This window comes from Adiantum capillus-veneris, chromosome 25 (genome assembly GCF_014529385.1).
Source record: "Adiantum capillus-veneris isolate H3 chromosome 25, ASM1452938v2, whole genome shotgun sequence".
Lineage (NCBI taxonomy): Eukaryota > Viridiplantae > Streptophyta > Polypodiopsida > Polypodiales > Pteridaceae > Adiantum > Adiantum capillus-veneris.
Window position 1 is genome coordinate 46,842,152 of NC_140955.1, and position 14,960 is coordinate 46,857,111.

Below are 14,960 nucleotides of genomic sequence, written 5' to 3' on the forward strand. Positions count from 1 at the left end.
AATATTAACTCACCCATAATGGTCCATGTGTGGATAAGATAGATGCATCTCAACTTGGTGGCAAAGGAAAAACTGTGAAGAAGCTAAATGTGACCAAGTGCTATGCACATGCTCTTGACATGCTACACAATTTTGGGTTTACAATCACCTTTTGATGTCTTGTTGCAAAGATTATTGCTTCAATTGCAAGAGGTGCAAGCAACGGGATTCGATGGAGTGTTGCATCCCATCAAAGACTTTCAACCTATACATGATAGCTTTGGTAATTTTATACATCGAAAGATGCCATTCATTGAATTCCATGTGAGAAATAGGACTCTAACAGCAATAACTCGTCACACATTTATGCCATTTCCATGACCGTAGACCAGGAAGAAGCAGTCAATGCAATCTTTATTGGACTCCCATGGTTTGAAAGAAGGGGACATTGATTGTTAATGGTTGTAATGCCTCATTTCAAAGAAATTTTCTTGTTTTCATAGGTGCTCTTTTTTCGATTGGAATCTATTATTACCTAATTGCCAACTGCTTAAATGGATTTTGCATGTTTTTATGAGTGGGCCTTACAATGAGTAGCTCATTGTAATTGATCCACATGGCTTCTCTGTGTATGAGTTGTAAAGTATAGATGAGGAAAAGAAGGTAGTGTGTAGAAAGACTCTATGTGAAATGTGAAGAGTGTAAAGGTGGAAAATTGTGTGTTTATGCACGCATGCATGCATGCAAAATATAAAGTATATAAAGGTGAAAAAATAGACTTAGTCTGTGTTAAGGGTAAACTAGGCACCCTCAACAATAACTACCCTAACTTCTTTGCACAATAAAGACAGATTTTTCCTCCATTACGAAAAATGCACTTCCTATTAATTTTTTGATTCAGAATCACACACATAACAAACATTTTGAACATCAAGGAATTAGAAACTACAAATACCAATTCATTAACAACATTTTCTTTGAGAAAAAGCTCGCGTGTAGAGGAAACAATTATTAGAGCGCAAAATATGCAATACTATGCAAGAACTAACTACCATTCATCATCCCAAGAAGTTCTCCTCATAACACACCAAAATTACTTCTTCACACTTGATAAGAGATCTTTCCATATCATATTTTTCAAAGTTTAAATTATATCCAAAACGTACTAATAAAACCTTCGGTTTTACATTGACCAAGCCAAAGGATAATCTTTTCAAATAATCTTCTAGAGATGCCATTATACTCCCTTGATAGCATTCAAAGGCCTTCATCCTCCACCAACATTGGAAACTTTTCCTCATTTTTGAACTCAGTGTCTAGCAAAGTAGGTTGAACCTCAACAACAAGTTCATCCTGGATAGTCCTCTCAGTTTGTAAGCCCTTTTTTTCAATCATCTTGATTTGAAGAGCTCATTGTTAAAAGCTAAATAGAGTACAAAGTGAAGTTCTTGGAACTCAATTCAAGATTCATAAACTATTCCACATCAAACTACCAAACACTACCCATATTCCTCAGACAAGTCTCCTCTTGTGCATCTCCTTGCAATATCAAGCGAAATACAAGTGTACCTCTCTATAACAACATGCCAATATTCAGACATCATCATGTACAAACACATCCGCCAATAATCAACAATCACATTAAATCTTCTTGAGAGAAAAGTCAACTTCAAGAATAACTTCCTCTCAACCAATTTTGAACACCAAATTTTTTTATTTTTGACTTTTCCTAAAATCTAATTGTTGACTTTTCCTCCAAATCAAGAAATTTGCATAACTCTGTAAATTTACACAATCACCTCTATTAAAACCTCCCCTATAGAAAAAGTTCCTCTAGTAATTATTCAAATAACAAATGAACTCCTCTATATTGAAACCACACCGTTTTGATTATTCAACTCCATACAACTTCTTTTTGAGACAGAACTTTTTCCTCCCATCAGACTCTATAAATTGAGCAACAAAAACATTACAATTGTATCTCATCCATCTGACGTAAAAGGAGCTTCACCATCCTCTTTTCTTATCGATTGCAAAATTTGGTTCAACAAACAATACAAAACATAGCTCATGGATTCATTAAACTCATCTCAAACAAACCAGACTTTACTTTAAAGTGACATAGAAACAGCTCATTGTGAAAAAACATCTTTGCAACAAGAAAAAAGTACTTTGCAACATTTATAACCTCTTTAAATATTGATTAGATGCTTCAAAATCTACTATAGACTCATCAAGCCTTCTTCTCGACTTCTTGAAAATAGGAGAAAGTCCCCATCTGATTCTCTTTTGTAATAATCTCTTGATCTTTATTCTGCAAAATTTAATTATGAAATTGAAAAGCTTGAGTTAAAACCAACATTATCTCATCTTTCATTTTGAGAAATTCTCCAATTTTGCAAATTTGATAGCATTCTTGAAATCCAAAACTTCCTCCACACATCCTTTAAAATTCAAAATTGAACAATTTATGAGAACAAACGTAAAATAAGATCATCTAATTACTGTTGATTCAATCTTCAACTGAAGATCATACACTTTCATTCCTACAAGGATTTGTATCTTCCAAACTTTTGCCAATTGTTTCCTCAATGGTCATAACTACTTCTTGTTGAATATTGTCCATGTTTGTGAAGAACAATTACATGATTAGCTTCTGCCTTGAAGGTATTTGTTTCATGTAAATCACCATGCACATCATCCATATCATCAAGATGAAGTAACGATTTGATTAGTCTTGAAAATATGCTTCACATGCTCATTAACTTCATTGGAAACATAATCAACTCTATGGAATACAATGTATTTTAAGCCATTTTAAGCCTTCTTTGTCATTCATTTTCTCATTTTTCTAATTTTCTTCAGCTTGAGATTATCTAGACTTGTCTACTATCCCGAACTCATCAAATTTTCCTTGCTTTTTGGGTTTTCTTGATTTTACATATTTTCTTCAACTTTTTGCTAAATTTTGTATCCCATAAAAGTCTTGATGTTGGGGATTAAGGGCATTCAATGATGGCCTTTTGGCTCTCCTCCAAGAGAAGATTTCAATCATTCATGCAAAAGTCAAATGGTCAAATGTATGTTTTAACTCCCTTCTTTGTTAAAGACTTCTTTTAATAAGCCAATAAGATTTCTCTCCCTTTTAGGGTGCTCCTAGTGTGTGTACAAGGATTTAAGCTCACCTTCCATATTCCCAAGGTTACACCAATTGAGCTTGGGAAGCTTGTATTTGACGAAACATCGATAAAGTAAGCGTCGTCATGTTGCTCTCAAGCTATCTCAACCTACCCACATTATCCAAAGTAGTGGCCACTTCATACATGTACATTCCACTGGCTTTTTTGTTGTTCACTCATGTACTAGTCGTGCTTGGTATGCATTTGTGTAGTGTGAGTAGGCTAGACTTAAAACATTATAATCTAAAGTATTAAACAATACTTCAATTAATTCTTTCTAAGTGGACATATAGTGACATTGGGATTGAAATTTAACACGAGCAATGAGGAACATATTCAAGAGAGAGCATTAAGTTGAACCTCTTGGTTTGACCAAATGTATTCATACTTGATTACAGCTTGAGAAGCTACGAGCAAAAGAAAAGAAAAAGTTGAAACTTTTGACTATCAAAAATATTAAAAATGTGTCGTGCATGAACTACTTCAATGCATTAGGATCCATTATCCAAAGGCTTTTTGGATAATGGACCTGGAATTTTCAAGCTACATTCTCTACTCGGTTAACCTAGGATTTTTCTAATGCTGAAAGAGGAGAGCTCTTTGTGGACATATCTCCCCCTTATTCACATGCCAATGTCTAGGCCGTTCGTGGTGATTTCTGAACCTTTTGCCTTGTGCACTTCATCACAAGTTAACGAAAATAGCACCCCCAGTGATGCAACACGTCCACCATAAATATCGGGACGTGGTTCCGTATGACTTGCTCTAGTTAGTCTATTTTTACAAGCAATCTAGCATCATCACAAGAACATATTCAAGATTACACCACCTCATGTAGAGCACTAAATCGGAGTGAAACAAATATTGACAACAAAGCTTGGAGCGTCAAATCAGATACACATTTAGGCTTGTTCCCTTAGACTATGTGGTTGACTATGGGGCAGGGCATCGCTTCCATTTCTACTAGATTTCAAGAAGACATCAATGTCTAAGGATGTTGAGCATTGGGTGCTGTCCGAGGATGTACTGCATCGGTTGCTGAAGAGCATCGTCAATGTCCGCCTCTTACTATTTCTTTCCACCCACATGGCAAAGTTCGAGAACAGCATGCCCTTTTTACACGGGCTCAAAAAGAAACCTCCGCATCAACACTCCCTTTCTCTTGAAAGGCAGTGCTAACAAAGAAGATTAAACAATCATAAATGATACACCATGTATTCTGAAACAATAGCAAGTATTGATTTCTTGAACTCTACTAGGACACCATATCACAGCCCAAAAAAGCAGGCGTGTAAGCTTGAGCTCTTTGAAACAATGTAGAGCTCCAATCTCATTCAGACTCTGGTCATAACCTCTTTTTTCTTAGGGACACTACACACTCTTTACAACAAGACCTCTCTGTAACATATTTACAAAAGTATTACACTTTAGATTCTTTTTGTCTCTGCAATCGCCGTCAAAACACCGTAGGCCTCCGCGATGGCTGATAATTTTGATGGCAAGTGAGCAAAAGCACACATTGATCGAGTTCAGACTGCAGCTCCCAACAACTCTTCCATTTCATCAATTTCCTCCTCCTGAACTGGTTCTTTGGCAGTTTCTTGTGCCCCATCTTTGCTTATGAAAGCCAAAGCCTCTTCTTCACTAACATCACTGTAGAACACCAGCACCAACGAGTTTAACCACACACACGCACGCACACACTCTCCTAAAGCATGTAGAGTTTATGCCCCATGGTACATAGTACATGCACTCGTAGACAAACTGTTTTTCAACTACTTGCTTCTAAGATCCGAGTCTCCCAACGTACTAGTGACTAGTGTGGAATCAGAAGTTAATATTCCTCACTCTCATTGAAAAGTTAAAACCCGACTGGCTGGGTGAAGAGGAACACTTTTCCTAAAGTTTCTCCTTCTTTTGAGGGATTCCAATCAATTTTGATTGGTTAGAATCCCAAAATGCAAGCTCATACTCGCGAAATTGTTTGTATTTGTAGCTTTACTAGAATGTAGGAGCTTGTTTGCTAAATTGTACTAAAACCCTTCGGATCCCCCTGAGCAATATATAATGGTTTCATTTTAAATTCACTAATATTTTTCATACCATTCAGCACTCAGCGCTGAGGTAACAGTGTGTCCATAGCATCAATGCATCCTTGGAATGAGATCATGTATCACTAGCATCATGGCATGTTTTTAAACCGAATCATGAATGCATTCATAAATACATTGACATAAGAACTGTGTCTGCTCATATTTGGAGTGCCAAACCAGCCAAAGGCTCAGCTCTAAGGTTCAGAACTATAGGCTGAAAGTCCAAGTTTGATCCACTCTGCTGTGCAATGCCTTTACATAAAGGTTGGATTTGGCACATCATCAAGAGATGGTTACCAATGGCATACCTGTCTGGAGCCTCCTCTTTGCTGATTAAGGTCAATCGCTGATCTCGAACCAGATCCCAGAAGTCATCCAATCGCTTTCCGCGACATTTATTTGCAAGGTCACGAAGAAAATCGTTAAACTCCATAGGCTCCTGATTTTGTGAGCATGACAATGACCAGTCAGCACAACTCCACTCACAAATAGCAAAAATAAAACCAAATATCTTCTAATACACTAACCTCCTGTTCGACGCATCCTTTTCTCATAGCAGATAGACAAGCCATGGACTTCTCATAAGTGTTTCCTTTATATGCAGAGTCAAGAAAGTTGACTATGAGCTTTTTCATTTGCCGAATGGCTTTCGTCACCCACTCATCGCTGTCTCCGCGTGCTAGCATAGCTTGAAAATCCTGAACGGGCTGTATGCTTCCGACCTCAGATACCTTTCAAGCTGTCAAGCTGTCAAAAGATATTTGACTAACATCAGTCATCCCTGAATCTTCTTCGCCTCTTGCATCCTCCTCCACCTTCTCCTTCTCTCTCCAGAATTGACCAGACCTCTTACCCTTCTGCCAATGACAACAAGGTGAAAAGTCACAATGGCCTACATAAGAAAATGAGACCTTAATTAACAAAGAACTAGGAAAACGGCGGACCACATACACAAAAAATAATGCTTAGTTAATTCCAACAAGCATAAGAAATGTTAGAGAATTCAACATGGCCTGCCCAAAAATAAAAAATAGTATTGTTGTGAATGTGTGTGTGTGTGTGTGTGTGTGTGTGTGTGTGTGTGTGTGTGTGTGTGTGTGTGAGAGAGAGAGAGAGAGAGAGGGTCAACAAGAGGAGGGGTGTTATGTCCGACTTAGAGGAGAGGGTATCAGAGTCGGCTAGATTGTAGGAAGGACCATGTGCATACCTATGGGTTGGCCTAGATGGGATAACCGTAATTTTGTGTAATTTTCAATCGCTAATCGCTGAAATTACTGATTTTTCTTCTCATGAGCATGTGTGCAGGTCAAAATTGATGCTCTTTTTGCTGATTTTTGTCAAAAATCAGGGATTTGACATGTGCGACTGCTGATTTTTTACTGATTTTAAACAAAACTCAGAATTTTTTAGTTATTTTCGCTGATTTTCGACAAAAACTAGAGTATTAAAATGTTATTTGCTGAATTTTCAGAAAAATTCTGAGAAATTAGCTTGTACACAATTTGTGTGCTTCTTGCAGAGGTGAAGGGTGCAACAAATCTGCTAGAGAGAGAGAGAGAGAGAGAGAGAGAGAGAGAGAGAGAGAAGGGCCTCTCTGTGTTAGAGGGAGTACCTGTAAGGTGCAGCGGAATGAATATAGTATTTTCTCAAGATTAGTGATCTTTATTGCTCAAGGTTGCTCAAGGTTCCTTTTAGTTCTTAGGGAAAGAGAGAGCTTTCCGTCTTATGGAGAGTGCTATGATCACGAACAAAGTGAGTGGATATTGTGCGAGCAAGTGAATGAGACTGAGAGAAGGACAGAGAAGAGATACGACACCCGAGAGGTTGTAAAACCCTCCTCCAAAGGCCCCACTCTCATCGGCGAGAGTGGTCTACTTTGATTGCACAAAGGTGTACAATGCGAATGCAACGGACTGATGCAATGGGACTATGCCGATGACGACAACAGTGATGACGACGACGACTTGGTGGCTGAAATATGAGGTCTTCTAACTGCTGTTTTTCGTGGACTGTTTCGGGGCTGAAATGGACTGTCTTACTGCTGTCTTAAGGGCTGAAAATGAGGGCTTTGCCGGGGTTCCTGCTGAAGGTGAAAACGCTGATGTTACGCACCTGTCAGGCTGCGTTTTTATGGCTTTAAGCACCTACTGAAAACGCTGCAAAATGCTGATAATGTGAAATAGTTGGCTGGCGTTTTTGGCTGAAAACGATGAGGGAAAAACACTATGGCCAGCTGATGTTTGCAATCCCAAAACGCTGGCTTGAGGGGCTGCCTGAAGGGGGAACGAGCGCCAGAACAAGGAGGTTGTGGGCGATGGCTTTCTGTAGGGGAAAACGCCAAGGGAATGGAGACGGCGATTGTCACGTGACACATCCCAACCCTATGTGTCCGTGGACAAGCTACACTACAGCAAGGTTCAGTCAGTTTAGATTAGCAGTGATCTGGCACTTTTGTGAGTCTATTCGTAGACCGTGCATGCCCAGTCACTTAGCATACATGCATATCCTCCGGTTGCACACATCATGATCATCGGAATTCCCATCAGAATTCATTAGCATTAGTTAGGGGAATTTTCCAGTGCATTTAGCCTATTTTCCTATTTATTGGTTATTTTCACTTATTATTTTTTGTGACTTCCCAACAAAAGTAGGTAGGGCAATTTTGCTAAGTTAATATATAAGCAAACCAAAGTTCACACTTTCTCGCAGAAGAGGCAGCAGGAGCACCTTGCTCAACAGGCAACTTCTCAGCAAGACCAACCCCCGCGACTACTCAGGCGTTTTCTCCACAGAAGACCTAGCGTTTTTGCATCAGATCGTCGCCGGAAAGACCAACACATGCCTGGCGTTTTTGGAGATGCAAGATCAGCTAGCGTTTTTTGTCAACCTCAGTCTCTAGCGTTTTGGATTTTCAGCAATAGAAAACTTGCGGATTCAGCCCACGATAAGTAGCAGATTCAGCCCCGTAAAGATCATCAGGTTTTCAACAATTAGCAAATTAGCAGATTCCCCCCAAGTTGGTTGCAGATGCTCCCCCATTCTCAGCCATCAAAACGCAGCCAAAACAGTCATTTTCAGCCACCAAGAAGACCATGAAAATGAGCAGATAAAAGATCCCAGATTTCAGCCATCAAGTCGTCGTCGTCATCACCGTCGTTGTCATCGGCATAGTCCCATTGCATCAGTCCATTGCATTCGCATTGTACACCTTTGCGCAATCAAAGTAGACCACTCTCGTCGGCGAGAGTGGGGCCTTCGGAGGATGGTTTTACAACCTCTCGGGTGTCGTATCTCTTCTCTGTCCTTCTCTCAGTCTCATTCACTTGCACGCACAATATCCACTCACTTTGTTCGTGATCATAGCATTCTCCATAAGACGCAAAGCTCTCTCTTTCCCTAAGAACTAAAAGGAACCTTGAGCAATAAGGATCACTAATCTTGAGAAAATACAACATTCATTCCGCTGCACCTAACATTGGTATCAGAGCTTTGGAAGTGTTCTGTATTACTCAGGGGAAGAACCACAAGAACCAGAAGATTTATTTTTCTTGTTGCGATCGCACGAACCCAAGTTTACTTGGGCGTGGCGATTCCTAATCGTGTTTTGTTGAAGAGTGACAGGAATCCCAAGAAAGAAGGGCTTGTCCAGCCTCCCCTTGTGTCTCTTTTCACTCATTGAGAGCGGACCGTGCACTTAGCGGCCGGCCAATCGACGTGAGGTGGGAAAAAGCAACCTTGGTGTGAGCGCAAGGCCGCCAAGGGGTGCGCCCGCAGAAAAGGGTAGAACTCGGGTGAAGAGAAGATCCTTCTCCAACACGAGTTGCAAGCGAAAGAAAACCTCAAGAACCCAAGATTCTCACGAGTCAAGGACCTCAAGAACCTCAGGACCCCAAGTTCCTCGTGAACTTCAGAACCCAAGACCCGCAAGAACCCCAAGTTCCTCGTGAACTTAAGAACCCAAGACCCTCAAGAACCTCAAGAACCCAGGATTCTCACGAATCAAGGACCTCAAGAACCTCAAGACCCTCAAGAACCCAAGTTCCTCGTGAACTTAAGAACCAAAGACCACAAGAACCCACAACTTCAGAATGATCATCACTCGAAGCGGAATGGATACTTTGCTTGGAGGTGATGAGCATGAGAGAGGCTAAGAAGAATTTTCCCCACCATGAGGTTTTTGCGACCCTTCCCCATCTACGACAAAGATTGCACTAACTCCTATGGAGGAGTTGGACCAAGAAAGAGAAGCAGAAAGAAAAGCCTACAAAGAAGACATGGCAGCCATCAAGCATAAGTACCAAGAAAGAATGGCAGCCATAGCGTGAGAGAGCAAAGCAAGACAAGCAGAATTTGATCGCCAGAACAAAGCCCTCAAAGAAAAGAGCGACCACCACAACAAAGAGTTTTGGCGACTCTATTCTCAAGTTCAAGAACAGATGCAAGAGATTTGGGGAAAGGAGACTCTCTCAGTCTCTTCTTCTCCAAAGCATGACACACAGGATTTGCATGATTGTGTGAAGCATGATGATGATTTGATTGACAATGACTTGCATGATGTTTTGATTGACAATGATAAGCACAATGATTTGATTGACAAAGATAAGCATGATGATTTGAATGATATTGCTAAGCATAATGATTTGGATGACAATGACAAGCATGATGATTTGCATGATCAAGATGTGATTTCTCACAAGCATGATGAGTTGCACGAAGATGATGTGATTGTTCACAAGGATGATGTGTTAGTGGATGCTTTTTCTATCGAAGCTAACCTCGTTGTAGATTCGATCAATCACCAAGAATCGATCTTGGCTTTCGAGTCAAGGTCCACAGATCCCCCACAAGAAGATTCGATAGATCCTGAAGAAGCGATCTTGGCTCTCAAGCCTTGGTCCAAAGAACCCTCACAGGAAGTATTGTGTGTTCGCATGATTGATAAGCACGCATTGTTTAAGTGTTTCATTCGTGAAGGTTTCCTGTATTTTAGTCAGCATCGTTATGTGATCCCTTTTCCTAGGCATGACATATTGTATGTTGAGCACGTTTCTCTCATGGATGAGCACGAATGTATGCGGATTGTTCATGAAAAGCTGAAAAGTTTGTATGTAAGGAAGTTGCATTGCATGTCTCTTCCTTGGCATGACACAGTTTCAGAAAGATCACATGATAGTATGAGCACCAAGCATGGGCAATTCCATTGTGATTTGCCACAGTTGATTGATTTTGATCAAACAAAAAAGATTCGATCGCATTGTTTGCATGTGTTTGATGAACGGGTTCTCACTCCGTCTCTATGTTCATCTACATTGCATACACAGTCTTTAGAGAAGACACGATTTTTTTCCTTCACTTTACATGGAATGGGTATGGTCATGGTTTTGTGTTGGAGATGGTTTCAGGAATTTTCAGCCATGGAGATTCTCGAAGACGAAAGAAGCACGACTCTAGACGAAGTTGAAGCAAGAAAGGAGATTCAGAAGACTTTGTGTCGCTTTCGGCGCGGCCCAAAGAAGCAAGAGTTGCAGACCTTTATGAAGTTCAAGTACCACACGCCCACACATCGGAGTGGGCCGGCGAAGAGTCCCTTCCAGCCGGATGCTGTTGGCGATCTCCCTCGACGCCATACAGTTCGGTACCAGTACCTCACTTTGAAAAGGAGGGCATGTCACGTGACACATCCCAACCCTATGTGTCCGTGGACAAGCTACACTACAGCAGGGTTCAGTCAGTTTAGATTAGCAGTGATCTGACACTTTTGTGAGTCTATTCGTAGACCGTGCATGCCCAGTCACTTAGCATAGATGCATATCCTCTTGTTGCACACATCATGATCATCGGAATCTCCATCAGAATTCATTAGCATCAGTTAGGGGAATTTTCCAGCGCATTTAGCCTATTTTCCTATTTATTGGTTATTTTCACTTATTATTTTTAAGTGACTTCCCAACAAAAGTAGGTAGGGCAATTTTGCTAAGTTAATATATATAAGCAAACCAAAGTTCACACTTTCTGGCAGAAGAGGCAACAAGAGCACCTTGCTCAACAGGCAACTTCTCAGCAAGACCAACCCCCGCAACTACTCTGGCGTTTTCTCCACAGAAGACCTAGCGTTTTTGCATTAGATTGTCGCCGGAAAGACCAACACATACTTGGCGTTTTTCACATGCCCAGGTTTTTGGAGATGCAAGATCGGCTAGCGTTTTTGGTCAACCTCAGTCTCTAGCGTTTTGGATTTTCAGCAATAGAAAACTTGCGGATTCAGCCCACGATAAGTAGCAGATTCAGCCCACAAGAAGTAGCAGATTCAGCCCCGTAAAGATCATCGGGTTTTCAACAGTTAGCAAAGTAGCAGATTCCCCCCAAGTTGGTTGCAGATGCTCCCCCATTCTCAGCCATCAAAATGCAGCCAAAACAGTCATTTTCAGCCACCAAGAACATGAAAATCAACAGATAAAAGATCCCAGATTTCAGCCATCAAGTCGTCGTCGTCTCGGCATAGTCCCATTGCATTCGCATTGTACACCTTTGTGCAATCAAAGTAGACCACTCTGGCCGACGAGAGTGGGGCCTTCGGAGGAGGGTTTTACAACCTCTCGGGTGTCGTATCTCTTCTCTGTCCTTCTCTCAGTCTCATTCGCTTGCACGCACAATATCCACTCACTTTGTTCGTGATCATAGCACTCTCCATAAGACGGAAAGCTCTCTCTTTCCCTAAGAACTAAAAGGAACCTTGAGCAATAAGGATCACTAATCTTGAGAAAATACAACATTCATTCCGCTGCACCTAACACCGATGGTCTAATGCTGAGGGGGGGGGTAATGCTGAGAAGTTGCCTGTTGAGCGGGAAGCTCCTGCTGCCTCTTCTCCCAGAAAGTGATAACTTGGGTTTTCTTATATATTAACTTAGCAAAATTGCCCTACCTACTTTTGTTGGAAAGTCACTTAAAAATAATAAGTGAAAATAACTAAAAATAGAAAAATAGGCTAAAATGCACTGGAAAATTCCCCTGATTGAATCTGATGGATCCTGAAGGGAATACTGATGATCATGCTGTGTGCAACCGGAGGATATGCATCTATGCTAAGTGACTGGGCATGCACGGTCTACGAATAGACTCACAAAAGTGCCAGATCACTGCTAATCTAGACTTGACTGAACTGACTGAACCCTGTTGTGGTGTAGCTTGTCCACGGACACATAGGGTTGGGATGTGTCACGTGACATCCCCTCCTTTTCAAAGTGAGATACTGGTACCGAACTGTTTGGCGTCGAGGGAGATAGCCAACAGCATCCGGATTCCTGGAAGGGACTCTTCGCCGGCCCACTTTGATGTGTGGGTCGTGCGGTATTTGAACTTCATAGAGGTCTGCAATGCTTGCTTCTTTGGGCCGCGCTAAAAGCGACACAAAGTCTTCTGTGGCTCCTTGGATGCTTCAACTTTGTCTAGAGTCATGATTCCTTTGTCTTCAAGAATCTCCATAGCTGAAAATTCCTGAAACCATCTCCAACACAAAACCATGAACATACCCATTCCATGTAAAGTGAAGGAAAAAAATATTGTCTTTGCTAAAGACTGTGTATGCAATGTAGATGAACAAATAGACGGAGTGACAACCCGTTCATCAACCACATGCAAACAATGAGATCGAATCTTTTCTGTTTGATCAAAATCAATCAACTGTGGCAAATCATAATGGAAATGCCCATGCTTGGTGACCATACTATCATGTGCTCTTTCGGAAACTGTGTCATGCCAAGGAAGAGACATGGATTATGACTTCCTTACATACAAACTTTTCAACTTTTCATGAAACATCCGCATAGTGCTCATCCATGAGAGAAACGTGCTCAATATACAATATGTCATGCCTAGCAAAAGGGATCTTATAACGACGCTGACTAAAATACAGGAAATGATCACGAATGAAACACTTGAACAATGCGTGCGTATCAATCATGCAAATACATAATACTTCATGTGAGGGTTCTTTGGACCAAGGCTCGTCTAATGCTGAGGGGGGGTACTGCTGAGAAGTTGCCTGTTGAGCGGGAAGCTCTTGCTGCCTCTTCTGCCAGAAAGTGCTAACTTGGGTTTGCTTATATATTAACTTTGCAAAATTGCCCTACCTACTTTTGTTGGAAAGTCACTTAAAAATAATAAGTGAAAATAACCAAAAATAGGAAAATAGGCTAAATGCACTGGAAAATTCCCCTAACTGAATCTGATGGATCCTGAAGGGAATACTGATGATCATGCTGTGTGCAATCGGAGGATATGCATCTATGCTAAGTGACTGGGTATGCACGGTCTACGAATAGACTCACAAAAGTGCCAGATCACTGCTAATCTAGACTTGACTAAACTCTGTTGTGGTGTAGCTTGTCCACAGACACATAGGGTTGGGATGTGTCATGTGATAGTACCTGTAGAGTCCAGCGTGGACTGCATGTTGTGAGTCCGGAGAGGGAGCGTAGCAGCCTAGAGTCTAACGTGGCTTGTCTACTTAAAGTTTTTATTTCGCTCCCCTTTGCTCAGAAGTTGTGCGCAATAATTTTCTCTCTAGATGCTGCCTGCGACACTCTCTCTCTCTACGCGTCGATAAATACCGAAAGGGGCACCAACCTTTGGGGCCAACAGGCTCCACTAGGTAAGCGCCTTACTACGCAAATAGAGAGGAACCGTCCGAATTCTTAGTTCAATTAGGTGAGCTAACTTTAGCGTCAAATTCAAGAAGAATTTCGCAAAAATCGATCCTTTGAAAGTCTATGCTAAGTTACAGAGTCTGTCAATGAAAACTCTGTCCGTTGACAAGTATACCACGGCTTTCAAGGAAACACTCACCTTTTGTAAGGTGGCTTCTACACATGCCGTGCATATGTATTTGTTGGGTTTGCATGAAGATTACTATTGGGCCTTGATTAAGGATAAAGCCCTGATTGATGTCGAGGATATTGTGGCAAAGGCCAAAACGTTCCATTTGATAAATGGAGCGAATTATGAGAAGAAAAGAAGTTTTGATCACCAATCTACCGAGGGCACTTCGAGGAAGCGGCCCCAATTCTAGCAAAGGGCCAAATTGTTGTTGAGACCTTCTCTCGACACTGCCTCTCGTGGTGCTCAACATAAGAAGAAAGCCAAGAATGCTATCATTGTTGATGCAATGAAAAAGGGAGCTTGCTTTGGTTGTGGCCAAACGGGCCACCAAATTAAAGACTACCCCAAGAAGAAGACAAAAAAATGGCAAGGATGCCCTTCGGTTCAAATTCACGAGATCTCACGTAACTCTGGTTTTATTCAAGTTGAAACCCATCACACTTAGCGCATAGTTCATGCGTTAATTTTACATTTAGCACCAAAGTGTTTGATACGCACGATCTTCTCCGTTTTCCCGAAAAGATCAATGGTCACGACTAGACTGTATGTAACAGACTTGGACACCCCAAGTCGAGATTCTACCGCGACACTACAAGAATATACTTCAAAATAGTTCACAGTTACAATTGATTCGACACTGGCCTGGCGGAGTTCCGTGCCTAGAGATATTGGCCCCAAAGACTGGCGCCCCTTTCGGTATTTCTTTTTGTATTAATCTGCAACTCAAAGTATAAGCGAGTGGGAGGCTCTCACTCTCAGACTCTACGTCCAAATGCTCTAAGAAGTGGGAGGCCTGCCAACTTATTTAAAGGTTTATAAGGGATGCCAA

At 41.2% G+C, this 14,960-nt stretch overlaps 1 pseudogene across 1 annotated transcript in view; it reads right to left on the reverse strand.

The window, feature by feature from the left end:
- Positions 1 to 4,022: 4,022 nt before the first annotated feature.
- Positions 4,023 to 14,960, reverse strand: part of LOC147424829 (ATP-dependent DNA helicase 2 subunit KU80-like) — a 47,749-nt pseudogene continuing 36,811 nt past the window's right edge. The window contains exons 10-12 of the transcript XR_015186389.1: positions 5,779 to 6,108; positions 5,560 to 5,690; positions 4,023 to 4,811 (exon numbers count right to left, since the gene is read on the reverse strand). The product of XR_015186389.1 is annotated as an ATP-dependent DNA helicase 2 subunit KU80-like (transcript). The remainder of the gene's footprint in view (positions 4,812 to 5,559; positions 5,691 to 5,778; positions 6,109 to 14,960) is intronic.